Source organism: Cherax quadricarinatus, chromosome 39, assembly GCF_038502225.1.
Source record: "Cherax quadricarinatus isolate ZL_2023a chromosome 39, ASM3850222v1, whole genome shotgun sequence".
Lineage (NCBI taxonomy): Eukaryota > Metazoa > Arthropoda > Malacostraca > Decapoda > Parastacidae > Cherax > Cherax quadricarinatus.
This window is the reverse complement of record NC_091330.1, coordinates 12,479,159-12,495,679: the sequence shown is the minus strand read 5'-3', so window position 1 is coordinate 12,495,679 and position 16,521 is coordinate 12,479,159.

The window sequence follows — 16,521 nt, the reverse complement described above, 5'->3', positions numbered from 1 at the left end:
TTAAAGTAAATTTTTCTTCATGCATTTGAACATCGACGTGCCATCTATTATAAATTCTGGTTCGTACATGACTGGATACTCTTAATTACCAGCTCTTGTATCATAGCAGTTTGGACAAACATTTTTGTTTTATTTTCTTCCAGAGAATTGTTCCAGATTGAATATTACCTTTGTAATCCCAAATTAAATTATGTTCAAAGTGTTGTCATTGTTGTTGGGGATTTTAAGGGTCACTGACAGCTTGTAACATATCAAGCCCTGCTTTCTGGTGTTTGTGAAAAAAGAGCGAGTCTAAAAATGAAGGCTAGTTAAGGAGCTTATGAACAGAGGGTAGTGAGTGTGCCTATATTATTACTATTATTATTATTATTATTATTATTAGTCACAAATATTTTCCCACATACCAGTAGTATATCATAACTGTTTTATCTTTGTTTCATTTTTGCCCTCCTCCTCCTCTTGGTTTTCCCTTGCTATGATGCGTAGATGTTAGGAAGTGCCAGACTTAACATTCTATTTGTGATTTTCTCTGTGGCTATTTTATAGTTAAAGTTTGAATGTGCATTGACTCCTTTACTCCAAATGTAAATGTGGTAAATGAATTTTTGGTACAATGGTGCCAAGGCATAGATTTTTTTCCCCTGTGCTGTAGTATATTGATTAAATTTCTCACCTGGGTTAGCATTTAGTACTGTTCTCATTACTGAATACATAAATTTCATTCTCCTATGTGCAAGTTATTTGTTTATTATTCTAGTTACAGTATTGTGCCTTTTTATTCTTTATTATTATTATTATTATTATTATTATTGCAGTGTTGTATGACCCTTGTGGGTTTTAACACATGGTTTTGATTATAATATTTTTTTTTGCAACAAACCAGTCATATCCCACTGAGGCAGGGTGACCTAAAAAGAAAAAAGATAGTTTCTCTTAAAATTTAGTAATGTATACAGTAGAAGGGGTTACTAGCCTCTTGCTCAATTATTATTATTTTTTAACACTAGCTTTTTCCCACCAAGGTAGAGTGACCCCAAAAAATGAAACAATCCCCATCAGCATTCAGAATCTTTGCCCCTTCCCTCCAACTCCTGGTATGACTCCAACCCCTCTTTCCATCCCAGATTTACAAACACTCTTGGTCATCCTATTCTGCTACTTCCTCTCTAAACGCCAAACTTCCCCAACAACCTTTTCTCAGCAATCTGAAGCTTTTGGATTCATTTGACCGAAGGTGCCCACTGTGCAGGCAAAACATTTCTGGAATAAAAAAATGCGAAACTGTTGCACGTGTCCTACTCATATAGCCCGCACACTAATTTCTATGCTCTTAATTCTGTGCATAATATTCATACAACACTTCAAACACATCTCCACTGCCTCCAGCTTACATTTTGCTGCAACATTTAAAACCCATGCCTTATACACACACACAAAAGGTGCAAATATGATGATGGTATGGAATACCGACAAGTTGATAAGTAAGATGCGTGCAACAGTTAGGCATCTTTATTGTAGATTAAAATACCTGACTGTTGTATGTGTATCTTAATTTATTGCCCACATGAAGGTAATGGTACTGCTATACTCTGGCATATTCCTCATTTTTCCTCTATAAATGAACTTTTCTTTCCATGGATGCATCAACACACTATCCACCAATTTTCTCCCTTGTCAATTCTATAGTTCACTTCATCTTTCATATTATTATTATTATCAAAAAGAAGTGCTAAACCACAAGGGCTATACAGTGCTGTGGCTTAGCGCTTCCTTTTGATTATAATAATATACAGCGCTGCTCATCTTTCATAGATCCATCTGTTGACAAATCCACTCCCATATATATAAATACAGTAACTTCCTCTATACTCTTCCCCTCCCCTCCCTCCCTCCAATCTGATATCCAAACTTTCATTGTCTATTATTATTATTATTATTTTTTGTTTTTAACAAGTCGGCCATCTCCCGCCGAGGCAGGGTGACCCAAAAAGAAAATACTTTCATCATCATTCAACACTTTCACCTCACTCACACATAATCACTGTTTTTGCAGAGGTGCTCAGAACACAACAGTTTAGAAGCATATATGTATAAAGATACATGACATATCCCTCCAAACTGCTAATATCCCGAACCCCTCCTTTAGAGTGCAGGCATTGTACTTCCCATTTCCAGGACTCAAGTCCGGCTATATAAAAATAACCGGTTTCCCTGAATCCCTTCACTAAATATTACCCTGCTCACACTCCAACAGATCGTCAGGTCCCAGATACCATCCGTCTCCATTCACTCCTATCGAACACGCTCGTGCACGCCTGCTGGAAGTCCAAGCCCCTCGCCCACAAAACCTCCCTTACCCCTTCCTTCCAACCTTTTCGAGGATGACCCCTATCCCGCCTTCCTTCCCCTACAGATTTATACGCTCTCCATGTCATTCTACTTTGATCCATTCTCTAATTGACCAAACCACCTCAACAACCCCTCTTCAGCCCTCTGACTAATACTTTTATTAACTCCACACCTCCTAATTTCCACACTCTGAATTTTCTGCATAATATTTACACCACACATTGCCCTTAGACAGGACATCTCCACTGCCTCCAACCGCCTCCTCGCTGCTGCATTCACAATCCAAGCTTCACACCCATATAAGTGTTGGTACTACTATACTTTCATGCATTCCCTTCTTTGCCTCCATAGATAACGTTTTTTGTCTCCACATATACCTCAATGCACCACTCGCCTTTCTTATTACATATTATTGTACATCCATGGGGAGTGCTAAATCTGTAGGCATAATACTGCACCTGGGGTTCAAGCCTCAGCTCCTGGTCCCTGCCTCTTGACTGTGAAATCACGTATCATTCTCTATGCCTGGTAGGCCTATTTTTAAAGTTATAAATGCTGTCTTACTATGTATTCAGTCAGAACGTGCTTGGGTTCACATTTCATACACGAATGAACATAAATAAAAAGATAAGGTGTTTCCAAATATGCCCATATAAAAAAGGACATGAAAAGTTTTTTTATTCAAAGCAAATTTTTCACATTTGGAAATGGGGCGTGATTAGTAATGCATGTAGGAACGAAAATAATATTCAGAAGGAAAATATATTAATCCTCTTCTGCATCAATACAAAAAAAAAAGAAAATATGTGTGGTGTGAATATCCAAGTTGGGGAGTACAGAAGCACTTGGGTAGTATGTATATTACTGAAAAAATAATGCTATCCGCTAACCTACCCTGTAAGCGGCTGGGCAGAGACCCAGCCCTCCATTATAGAGGAAATATTGGCCAACACGTCAGCCTAATCTCTCATGACAGGCATGCAACCACCCACTACCCTAGAACTGTTGGATGGTGGTGACGTGTCTGGTAGTGATGACATGTCTAGTGATGACATACCTCTCAAGGGAGGCTCCTTGAGGCTGGTGAGGGGCTCTTGATCTAGGGCAGTGGTTCCCAAACTGGGGGTAAATTACCCCCTGGGGGTAATTTAACCATTTTTGGGGGGTAATGGAGGGGTGACAGAAAAAAAGTTATGAATTCTGAAAATCAAGAAAACAATGCGGTACCCGGTATGAGGATTATTGTTAACTTTGTCTTAGTATATAAAGTTGTAAAGTAAACCTATTATAAGTAAGTAATAAAGTTAAACTAAATAACAATAAACATCAAAAACTAATATACAGTATTAGAAAAGAAGAAATATATAGCTAAGTGTGTGGAAACCCAAAAGTATTTTGACAAGTATGCTTCAGGACAAAAGTCACTCAGTAGCCCAGATCGACCTGTCCAGTACGCGTCACTCACTTCCTGAGGCTGCCTCTATTTCACACTGTCAGTTTATCTGTGAGCATCAGCTGAGGTAGACATAAGCTGGTATGTATGTGTACTGTCCTGTGCAGTATATAGTTAGTATTTACCCACTGTTACTGTGAATTTGTAGCTATTATTAATTTTATATATAATGTATGTGTGGTTCTTACGTTTTCAATGGTTTTGCTAGGATTAGCAGAGTATGCGAGGCTGTATACGTTCACGTTTAGCCATATATATCAATAATAACAACATTTTGTGAAAGGGGTAACATGCTTTATGTACATGTGGCATGTTAAATTGGGTAACAAGCTGAAAAAGTTTGGGAACCACTGATCTAGGGGATTGGATCTGTACTCCAGTTCCCTGAATTGAGCCTGAATGCCTTCCATCCCCATATGTTCTGTATAATCCTATGGGTTTAACGCGGTGGCGGTGGCCTGGTGGCTAAAGCTCCCGCTTCACACACGGAGGGCCCGGGTTCGATTCCCGGCGGGTGGAAACATTTCGACACGTTTCCTTACACCTGTTGTCCTGTTCACCTAGCAGCAAATAGGTACCTGGGTGTTAGTCGACTGGTGTGGGTCGCATCCTGGGGGACAAGATTAAGGACCCCAATGGAAATAAGTTAGACAGTCCTCGATGACGCACTGACTTTCTTGGGTTATCCTGGGTGGCTAACCCTCCGGAGTTAAAAATCCGAACGAAATCTTATCATATCTTATCTAACGCTCCCCCATGATTATATGGTGATGACATGTACGGGTGATGGTGATGTGTCTGGGTGGTGCTGACGTGTCTGGGTGGCGGTGACGTGTCTGGGTGGCGGTGACGTGTCTGGGTGGTGCTGACGTGTCTGGGTGGTGCTGACGTATCACTGGTTGCAGCGTTCTGGTGGTGAGTGACGTGTCTGGTGGTGCTTGTATGAATGACATAAATTGTGTTAACATCTGGTAATAATAACAATAAATTCATTATAAATAAATATGGAACAATAGTCAGAAAGTTATTATACATAGTATTTTAGGGTACAGTTATTATTTAATGTGGAAGCGCTAAACCCTTAGTGGTGGCAAAGCGCTTGGAGGACACAAGAATGAAGTAACACTGCAGAAGGCCTACTGGGCCGAAAAGTTGATGAGTACAAGCAGGGCCGGATTAAGAAGTCTCCGGGCCCTAGGCTATTCAGATTGGCGGGGCCCCTTTGAGTTACGATAGGCGAAGCGACCCCTTCCAGCTTGGGGGTGGGGGGGGGGGTCGGTGTGAGCCTGTTTAAGGTCTAATTAAATACATTCTGGCTATTTAGATTAAATTTAATAGGGAAAGTACATCAAGACAACCAAAACCATTTACCAACAGCCGTTATAACTATCTTGTTAAATCATGCATTTTAAAGAGAATAAACTCAAGACAGCATAGTACTACTAGATTAGGCTATTAAAGTAGTGACATCATGTATCTATTATATTCAGCATAACCACTACAGCACTATTATTCCCTTTATAAATCACTGACCATTATTCTTATCATTGCATCATGCATAAGACTATCAAATCATATAAACTCAAGAAAGTAAAGAATTGTTTATATTCACAGGCACTTCTTAAATAAACTTTTTTCTGGATTTCATATTGGCAAAATCATCAATTATATTCTGAAAATTAATATTTCTTGTTAGATCAGACTCAATGGTCAACAAGGCTAGGTTACACAATTTATCTTGGCTCATTGTTGAACGGAGCTGGTTTTTCACTCTTTTCAAAACAGAAAATGAACGTTCTCCTTCACAGTTAGTAGCTGGAAGTGTTAGGTAAAGGCGATACACTATGTCAACATTAGGGAAGGTTTCTGAGATACCTGCATTTCTTAAATGTTTCAAAGCAGCTGAGGGCGCACATTTTTCAGGTGGAGCTTTAATCTGATTCATATACCCAGAAAAATGAACTATTTCTTCAACAAATGTGTCCTGAACATCTGCTGAAAGGTGTTGTTGCAACTTTAATGCAGCTTCTCTCAATTCTGCATCTGGCATAGTAGTAATTTTGAACAGAAATCCAAACTTGCAATTGAGATTCTGGTAGATTTCTTTTCTTTTCACCAATTCTGTAATCAGTGAATCCAGAATGACGAAGTATGTAGCTGTCTTACATTTCTGCCTTGGTAGCAACACAATTTCATTGTCTGGCTCTTCAAAATTGCGTTTCCTCTTCCTTGACCGCTGATGATCAGCCCGGTAACTGTAGTCTTTCACCAGCAGTTTAGCTTTCTCTTCAAACATTTCAAAAGCTTCATCATTGCGAAGTGAGCTTACAAATTCCACTAAGCCTGCATAGAGGTTAGCACAAGTAGGCATTTCAATTTCAATTTTCTGAAGTGTCTTGTTCGTGGCATTTAACCGTTCCAGTATACAGTCCCAAAGCACACAGAGTAAGGCCAATTCAAAATCTTCCAATTTTGATGCTAAGCTGGCTGCTTCGCTTCTTGTAGTTGCTGTCTGGTCTTCATCCTCTGCTATTTGGATCAAAGCAGAACGTATTTCAGCAAAGCTGTCTTTCAAAGCATGTGTTGCATCATGCTGCGCTGACCACCTTGTTGTTGATAATGATTTGATGACATCTCCATGAATGGTTGACTTGAGTATACTCCACCGATGCGTTGAAGCAGAGAAAAAATTAAAGAGTGCTTGTAAAAGTCCAAAAAATGAAACTGCAGCGACACAACACTCCGCAGCACATGACCCAACAAGATTAAGAGAATGTGCTGAGCAGGGCACATATTCAGCAAGTGGGTTTTGTTTGATACGGGCTTGCAATCCATTATATTTACCCGACATGTTACTTGCATTGTCGTAGCTCTGGCCACGGCAATCCATAATAGAGAGATCATGTTCAAGCAGAGTATCCAGTACTACATTCATCATTGTTTCTCCATCATGGCCTGAAAGAGGAATGAATTTTATAAAGCGCTCTACAGGCTTACCACTGGAGTCGACAAAGCGAACAATGAATGTCAATTGATCTGTATGTGAAATATCTGGTGTTGAATCTACACTTATTGCAAAGTATTTTGCAGTTTTCACAGCTGCTATGATGTTATTGAGGACCTTCTTAGTCATCAGTTCAATAAATTCATTGCATATAGTAGATGACATGTAAGATATAGTGCCTCTTCCTGCATTCCCAAGGCGTGACACATGATTTGCTAAGAATGGATCGAATTGTGCTAACAGTTCTATGATCCCTAGGAAATTGCCATTGTTTTCCGAACCAAAAACCTCATTTTCTCCACGGAAAGCAAGTCCTCTTTGAGCTAAGAATTTTACAACAGCAACAACTCTTTCTAGAACTTTTCTCCAACAAGTGCGCTCTTTTTCAGTTTGATTTTCCAAATGAGAATCCAATAAGCCTTTTTTCTGTGCACGAGATACACTGGCTAAAATACAGCTCCTGTGAGTGGTGCTGTTTTCATGTTCCTCGAAACGCTTGGATTTTTTCCAGTCATTGAACCCCTGTGTGAAGGTATTTTCTTTGGTAGAAAATAGCTTGCATGCTGAACAGGACACTTTTCCTGAGCTTTCAGAGTATTCCATCCATGATCTTTTCACAGTTTCTGAATTTGCAAGCTTCCTATAAAACATAGATGACTTTAAACAACGACGACTTCCATCATCATAAATCCTTGCTGATTTCCTAAAGTCAATGTTCAGAGTTTGACTGAAGTTTTCTGCAATGAAAGCATTACGTAGAGAATCTGGGATTACATTTGGCCATGAGGCAGGATCTTTTAAGACAAATCCTGTGGATGAAATGTCCGTTGAGACATTGAGAGGAGACACAAAAGAAGTAGATGCTGGCTGAGAAATAATGGAGGGAGGGCTTCCTGTATGATCTGACGTATCTGCAGATTCAACTGTACTGGTAACATCAGAAACTGTTTTCGTGAGCATGTCTGTGATCTTTCTGCAGCTTCCTACATCTTTCTTTTTCTGTTCTTCTTGAATTTTCTTCTTTCTTTTCTGTGACCCACTCGCATAAGAACGTCCAACATCACGTTCACGAAATGCCATAATGAGGATGTATCACTGTCTGTAATCATGCAAATACAAATTTTTCATTATCAATTATTATTAATTTTTTAATTATTAATTTTTTTTTCTGTCAATTGGGGGGATATGGCCCTTGTAGCCCCCTTTCCTCTGGCTGCGCATCTAAAAATTCAAAACGTTACCAGAAAGGAGTCATATATAGACCTTTTACTATAGATTAGGTTAGTGATTTGGGCTACGAATATTTTACTAATTCATCCTCCTTGATCTCCAATTTACTTAAACAGAAATCATACCGAGTCCAAGAACAATGCACAATGGTATTTGTATTACCATTTTCATAATTAAACTAATCATTATGTTTTGCATGATATATGGCCTACCACCATAGATAAGGACATGAGAATTAAAGAATGCAGGGACAGTTTTCAGTTTCACCCAACCAACGATTTTCTGATGTGGCTTATGTGTTTCTGGGGAAATATGTAGTAAATTAATTGATGTTCTACATCACTTCCGTCGCAACTTGAAAACTAAGCATTTGCGACGGAAGTGATGTAGAACATCAATCAATTGAGATCTGTTATTGAAATGACAAAGACTTAAAGACAGGACAAAGTGCTTTTAAAACCTACAAACGGAAGTCAGTTTGCGTTTTTAGGTTTTTCTTTATAGTATTTTTTTTACCAAAAATGCGTCTTTACTGGTCCATGCGTCTTTACTGGTCAAGTAACCCTATCAGGTACCTCCCTTAACATTTAGAGGCGAAAACAAACATTTATCCATACACATCAATGTCTATCAACAACACTTCAGTTAATTTGTCACAGTACAAGTCTAGATAACGTGTAATTACTACAGAAAATTGGAGAGGAATCTCCCATACTCGCCCATTAGCGGGAAAACACAGCTGTTCTGATGTAAACAAAGGCGTGTTGAGAGTTGCCATCTATGGTTAGGTTTATTTATTTTTATTTTATTTTATTTCATTATTTATTTTTGTTTTGATTAATTTTTAAAAATCAATTTTACTCTCCAAACACTTGAACTTTTTAGGTAGGGACCCCTTTGCACTTGCACCATGTGCGCAGTCTTGGATGAGCCCCTGAACCCCTTGGACCGCGGGGCCCCCAAATGCGCGGGGCCCTGGAGTTTACCTGGAGAGAGTTCCGGGGGTCAACGCCCCCGCGGCCTGGTCTGTGACCAGGCCTCCTGGTGGATCAGAGCCTGATCAACCAGGCTGTTGCTGCTGGCTGCACGCAAACCAATGTACGAGCCACAGCCCGCCTGGTCAGGAACCGACTATAGGTGCTTGTCCAGTGCCAGCTTGAAGACTGCCAGGGGTCTGTTGGTAATCCCCCTTATGTATGCTGGGAGGCAGTTGAACAGTCTCGGGCCCCTGACACTTATTGTATGGTCTCCTAACGTGCTAGTGACACCCCTGCTTTTCATTGGGGGGATGTTGCATCGTCTGCCAAGTCTTTTGCTTTCGTAGTGAGTGATTTTCGTGTGCAAGTTCGGTACTAGTCCCTCTAGGATTTTCCAGGTGTATATAATCACGTATCTCTCCCGCCTGCGTTCCAGGGAATACAGGTTTAGGAACCTCAAGCGCTCCCAGTAATTGAGGTGTTTTATCTCCGTTATGCGCGCCATGAAGGTTCTCTGTACATTTTCTAGGTCAGCAATTTCACCTGCCTTGAAAGGTACTGTTAGTGTGCAGCAATATTCCAGCCTAGATAGAACAAGTGACCTGAAGAGTGTCATCATGGGCTTGGCCTCCCTAGTTTTGAAGGTTCTCATTATCCATCCTGTCATTTTTCTAGCAGATGCGATTGATACAATGTTATGGTCCTTGAAGGTGAGATCCTCCGACATGATCACTCCCAGGTCTTTGACGTTGGTGTTTCGCTCTATTTTGTGGCCAGAATTTGTTTTGTACTCTGATGAAGATTTAATTTCCTCGTGTTTACCATATCTGATCCATCGACCGACTTTTCCTGTTATTCCTTTAGCACGCATTTTGTGCGCTATTACGCCATGGTCACACTTGTCGAAGGCTTTTGCAAAGTCTGTATATATTACATCTGCATTCTTTTTGTCTTCTAGTGCATTTAGGACCTTGTCGTAGTGATCCAATAGTTGAGACAGACAGGAGCGACCTGTTCTAAACCCATGTTGCCCTGGGTTGTGTAACTGATGGGTTTCTAGATGGGTGGTGATCTTGCTTCTTAGGACCCTTTCAAAGATTTTTATGATATGGGATGTTAGTGCTTTTGGTCTGTAGTTCTTTGCTGTTGCTTTACTGCCCCCTTTGTGGAGTGGGGCTATGTCTGTTGTTTTTAGTAACTGTGGGACGACCCCCGTGTCCATGCTCCCTCTCCATAGGATGGAAAAGGCTGGTGATAGGGGCTTCTTGCAGTTCTTGATGAACACGGAGTTCCATGAGTCTGGCCCTGGGGCAGAGTGCATGGGCATGTCATTTATCGCCTGTTCGAAGTCATTTGGCGTCAGGATAACATCGGATAGGCTTGTGTTAATCAAATTTTGTGGCTCTCATAAAAAATTCATCTTGATCTTCGACTCTCAGTCTGGTTAGCGGCTTGCTAAAAACTGAGTCATATTGGGACTTGAGTAGCTCACTCATTTCCTTGCTGTCATCTGTGTAGGACCCATCTTGTTTAAGTAGGGGCCCAATACTGGACGTTGTTCTCGACTTTGATTTGGCATAGGAGAAGAAATACTTTGGGTTTCTTTCGATTTCATTTATGGCTTTTAGTTCTTCCCGCGATTCCTGACTCCTATAAGATTCCTTTAGCTTCCCCCTTCCCTTTAGGCAAATGCCTCGTTTGCCTATGCGGTAATCCGGCCCTGAGTACAAGTGTGCAACACTCGGCTATATTTATTCTCTTAGTGCTTCCTTTTGATTATAATAATAATAATATATTTATTCTGAAGACGTTTCGCCATACAGTGGCCTTATTAATTCAATAAAGAGGTTAAGTGAAGGTTTTGAAAGTGGAGACAGCAGAAGAGGAGGTAAGAAGTCCCTCAGTCTTGATGAAATTGCTCACAGCAGTGGTCTTGATTAATCTGAAGCAGAGGCAGAAAGATGGTCACTTGTAGTGGGGTCAGATGAGGTGCAGCAGCTGAAGGCATCGTCATCATGGGCGGGGCCCACTAGTGGAAGTAGGTCATGTCAAAGAGGTTACCAAACAGGTAGAAGAAGGTGTCCTCTGTACCAAGATTCCATGGTGTTGCTGTGTCAGACAGGTATCATAACAATGGTATACAACACCAATAAGTTAATGAATATGTCTTATTTATCTATTAGTCAATGCTAGTTAGGTCTACCTCACACCCATTCATTTACCTGTCCAACCTGTATTTAAGGATATCCAAGGTTCTAGCTTCAATACTACTGCTTGGAAGTTTGTTCCATTCATTTACAACTCTGTTTTGAAACCAGTATTTCCTTATATCCTTACTAAATCTAAATTTGTCTGAGATCTATTTCTGCCAGTCCTGTCGTGGTTGGATTTTTTCAACACGTTTATATTCCTTGATTAATGTTTTTCAACCCCCTCATGGGAGGTTCCTTGATGCTGGTGAGGGGCTCTTGATCTAGGGAATTGGATCTGTGCTCCAATTCCCTGAATTAAGCATAATGCCTTCCACCTCTTCCCCCAATATGCGCTGTATAATCCCTACGGATTTAGCTCTTCCCAATAATCATTTTTCATTTGAACACTTTAATCATATTATCTCTAATTTAGGTTTAATCCGAGGAAGTGGAGAATATCTCCAATTCCACGAATCAAAAGCTCTTCACCGCAATAAAAGCACACCCATGCAAACATAACCACCCACTCTTGGTGGGTGGTTATGGTTGCATGGGTGATAAATGACTACGTGCGGTCAGCAGTAACAGCCTCGTTGATCAGGCCCTGATCCACCAGGAGGCCTGGTCATGGACCGGACCGCGGGGACGTTGATCCCCAGAATACCCTCCAGGTAGACTCCAGGTAGGTATTAGGGTAGCAGTGGTGGTGGTGGGAGCAGTGGTAGTGGGGAAGATGATGGTTGTTTGGGTGATGGTGATGGTGGTGGTTGTGTGAGGGAGAGGGTTGTTGTAAGGGGCAGGGTAGTATGGCAAATGATGGTATTTGGAAGGATTGGTGGTTGTAGGGAGAGTAGTGGTTGTGGAGGGGGGGGGGAGGTTTATGGTAGTGGTTGGAAGGACAATGGTTGTTGTAGGGAGGGTGACAGGGCAATTTACCGAGGTCAGTGGTCAGTTCACAAAGGTCAGTGGTCACGAGGTCACCTACCTGTCCTGCGGCTGATGCTTCGTGAATTAGTGTGGAATATTATAGTGTTAACATGGCCTGCTTCTGTAGTGTTTTAGAATCAGAGTTCAAGGAGGAAAATAAGGAACTGAAAATTCGTAATGAATGTAAAGTGGATGAGGACAGTGAAGGGAGGCAGGTTATTAGTGAGGAGGAGGTTGGTAGTAGTAACAAATATGAGAAGTGGTTTCCAGTAAAAGAAGACGTGTCTAACTGAGGAAAGATAAAGGGCCAGACTTGAAGGTAAGAAAGTTTTTTCTGTTCTCCAGAATGAATGTACTTCAGTTGTGAACGAGGATAAAGGAACCCCATAAGTCCTGAACCGTCTACTAAACAGGTAAGGATATTCTTGTTGAAGACTTACAAATTAAATTCATGGACAGAACATTCAAACTGTAACAGGGATGGGAGACTTCAGCCTTCCCCCCCCCCCCTCCGAGCCTGTACTCCGTCTGCGGCCTGTTTGTGTTGTTTTGTCCTTCTCCAAGCTTTATAGCTTTGTAAGGGTTAGACTTCAGGAGCTATTTGTTAGACTAGGCCAGTGGCCTGTCCAAATCCCTTTATAGCCTTTCTTGGTCATCGTCCGTTTGTATTCTCATTAGTTTCACGTCATCTGACTCTATTCCTTTTGTCGTGCCATTCACATAACAGCACCGGCCCTAGGACTAATCCTTGTGGAACCCTCCTCGTTACATGCACTCATTCCAAGATCTCGTCACGGACCAGCACTCGTTTCCTTTCTGCCAGGTATTCCTTGATCCACTGTAGTGTTTTTCTTATTCCTCTAGCTTTTGTGATACTATGTCAGAAGCCTTCTGAAGGTGGCTCATGGCCTGGTAGGCAAAGCTCTCGCTTCACATGCTGAGTGTCCGGGTTCGATTCCCGGCAAGGGTGAAAATATCGGGAGTGTTTCCTTACACATGTTGTCCATGTTCACCCATCAGTAAAATGGGTACCTGGGTGACTCACGAAATCATAATGACACGACTGCAAACAAACCTGGGTGTTAGTCGGCTGGTGTGGGTCGTAGATGAATGGTTCAGAGAACCGACATGTTGAATTAGACACATGTGCAACTCTTGGGTATCTTTATTGAGGAAACGTTTCGCCACATAGTGGCTTCATCAGTCCATACAAAGGAGAAACTTGAAGAACAGGAGGAGAATGAGGTAATCAGTCCCTCAGCCTTGAGTCGATGTGGACAGTCCATCAATCTTGAACAGAATACGGTATATGAGCGGAGAAGCAGCTTATAAACCGTAGACAGGTGAGGGGCAGCAGTCGTAGGTGGTGTGGAAATTATTTAATTTCCGAAGCTATAGTGCCTAATAAGTGTTTAATGTGTTGATTTGGGTCAAAATGTATTTGTATTCTGAATGGAACCAACTGGGTTCCCACTGCGCCTGCGCAGATGTGCGGGGGTATAGGTCGAGCTGGGGCACGAGGAGGCGGGAGTGTTTTGAATGTAGTGAGGAAGCTGTGAAACATGGGATCAGGAAATTGGCGTTCACAGTGGCCTAAGGATTAATATAGGCCTCATTTCATAATAGGAAGTGTCGTAAGTGTTCCTGGTGGAGAGTGAGGGAACGTGATTTACAGGACCATCGTAATAGAGTGGTAAAGTGAGTGAATAAGGGTAGGACCGGGTGACTGGCGCGTCGCCATGGACTGTGTCCCGGGGAAAATTACCCTTGGTTTATTCATCACTCATCGGTCTCAGATCTTAATGGAGTGATCTCTAATGTGTATAATAATTATGAGACATTAAATCGTCTTGTGAATTGTAATGTAATTAATGATAATAACGCTAAGTTAAGAGAATGCGTGAAGTGAAATAAGTCGCCTTGCTCCGAGTGAACACGCTAGACCACGTTGTTCCCGTCACGAGGAAAGTGAAGTTTATTGAGTCACGACTTCTAAACTGGGACAAACCAACGGATACCTCGTCCTGCTGGAATAAGAACCGTGTCGGTGTAGCAGGACATCGAAATGAGATGGTGAATGGAGGAAATAAGGAGTATCAATCACCACACAGTGGCTTCATCAGTCCACTGTGTGGCGAAACGTTTCCTGAATAAAGATTCCCATATGCTGCATAAGTGTGTCAATCTTCAACTTGTCGGTTTTTCAAACCATTCATCACAACTGTCAGACACTGCAGCATCATGGGATCTTGTTACAAAGAATTCTTCAACACTTGTTCAACCTTTGGACGAAGACCTACTTCGACTAGTGGATGGTACCACCATGACCCCGCCTCCGCCTGCTTCACCTCACCTCACTACAGTATATAAGCCACGTCTACGGCCCTATGCTGTACATTCTACAAGATTGATGGACTGAACACATCGACTCCAGGTTGAGGGACTGATTACCTCATACTCCTCCTCTCCTTATGCCTTCCTCTTTGTATTGGACTGATGAAGCCACTGTGTGGCGAAACGTTTCCTGAATAAAGATTCCCATATGCTGCATAAGTGTGTCAATCTTCAACTTGTCGGTTTTTCAAACCATTCATCACAACTGTCAGACACTGCAGCATCATGGGATCTTGTTACAAAGAATTCTTCAACACTTGTTCAACCTTTGGACGAAGACCTACTTCGACTAGTGGATGGTACCACTATGACCCCGCCTGCGCCTGCTTCACCTCACCTCACTACAGTATATAAGCCACGTCTACGGCCCTATGCTGTACATTCTACAAGATTGATGGACTGAACACATCGACTCCAGGTTGAGGGACTGATTACCTCATACTCCTCCTCTCCTTACGCCTTCCTCTTTGTATTGGACTGATGAAGCCACTGTGTGGCGAAACGTTTCCTGAATAAAGATTCCCATATGCTGTGCAAGAAAGGTATAAAATACCGACAATATGAAAGTTAAGACACATGTGCAACATCTGGATATCTTTATTGTAGACGTTTCGCCATCCAGTGGCTTTATCAATACAGATTTTAGGACATAATAGGAAGACAGTAGAACTATATACAAAAGATGAGGTAATCAGTCCCTCGGCCTTGGAGTTAGTGTTCACAGCATCGTGGTGGAGGAGAATCTGGAGCAAATACAAGAAGACTGGCGGTTATATAGGCGTCAGTGGATAGGGACGGGGAGCAGACGAGGGCAAAGTCACTGGTAGGCGGGATTCCCCAGTGGAAGTAGGTCCTTCCCAAAGAGATGGGTTAGTTGCAGCAGCCGTGAAGAAGATCTTGTAGATGTCCTCTGAACCAAGATTCCATGATGTTGCAGTGTCTGACAAGTTGTGCAAGAAAGGTATAAAATACCGACAATATGAAAGTTAAGACACATGTGCAACATCTGGATATCTTTATTGTAGACGTTTCGCCATCCAGTGGCTTTATCAATACAGATTCTAGGACATAACAGGAAGACAGTAGAACTATATACAAAAGATGAGGTAATCAGTCCCTCGGCCTTGGTGTTAGTGTTCACAGCATCGTGGTGGAGGAGAATCTGGAGCAAAGACAAGAAGACTGGCGGTTATATAGGCGTCAGTGGATAGGGACGGGCAGCAGACGAGGGCAAAGTCACTGGTAGGCGGGATTCGCCAGTGGAAGTAGGTCCTTCCCAAAGAGATGGGTTAGTTGCAGCAGCCGTGAAGAAGGTCTTGTAGATATCCTCTGAACCAAGATTCCATGATGTTGCAGTGTCCTAGAATCTGTATTGATAAAGCCACTGGATGGCGAAACGTCTACAATAAAGATATACAGATGTTGCACATGTGTCTTAACTTTCATATTGTCGGTATTTTATACCTTTCTTGCACAACTTGTCAGACACTGCAACATCATGGAATCTTGGTTCAGAGGACATCTACAAGACCTTCTTCACGGCTGCTGCAACTAACCCATCTCTTTGGGAAGGACCTACTTCCACTGGGGAATCCCGCCTACCAGTGACTTTGCCCTCGTCTGCTGCCCGTCCCTATCCACTGACGTCTATATAACCGCCAGTCTTCTTGTCTTTGCTCCAGATTCTCCTCCACCACGATGCTGTGAACACTAACACCAAGGTAAGACACATATGCAACAGTTAGGTATCTTTATTATGAAACGTTTAGCCTACACAGTAGGCTTCTTCAGTCGAGTACAGAAAAGTTGATAGAAGCAGAAGATACTTGAAGACGATGTAATCAGTCCATCACCCTTAAAGTTTTGAGGTGGTCAGTCCCTCAGTCTGGAGAAGAGCATTGTTCCATAGTATGAAACAATATGAAACATATTGTTTCGTACTATGGAACAATGCTCTTCTCCAGACTGAGGGACTGACCACCTCAAAACTTTAAG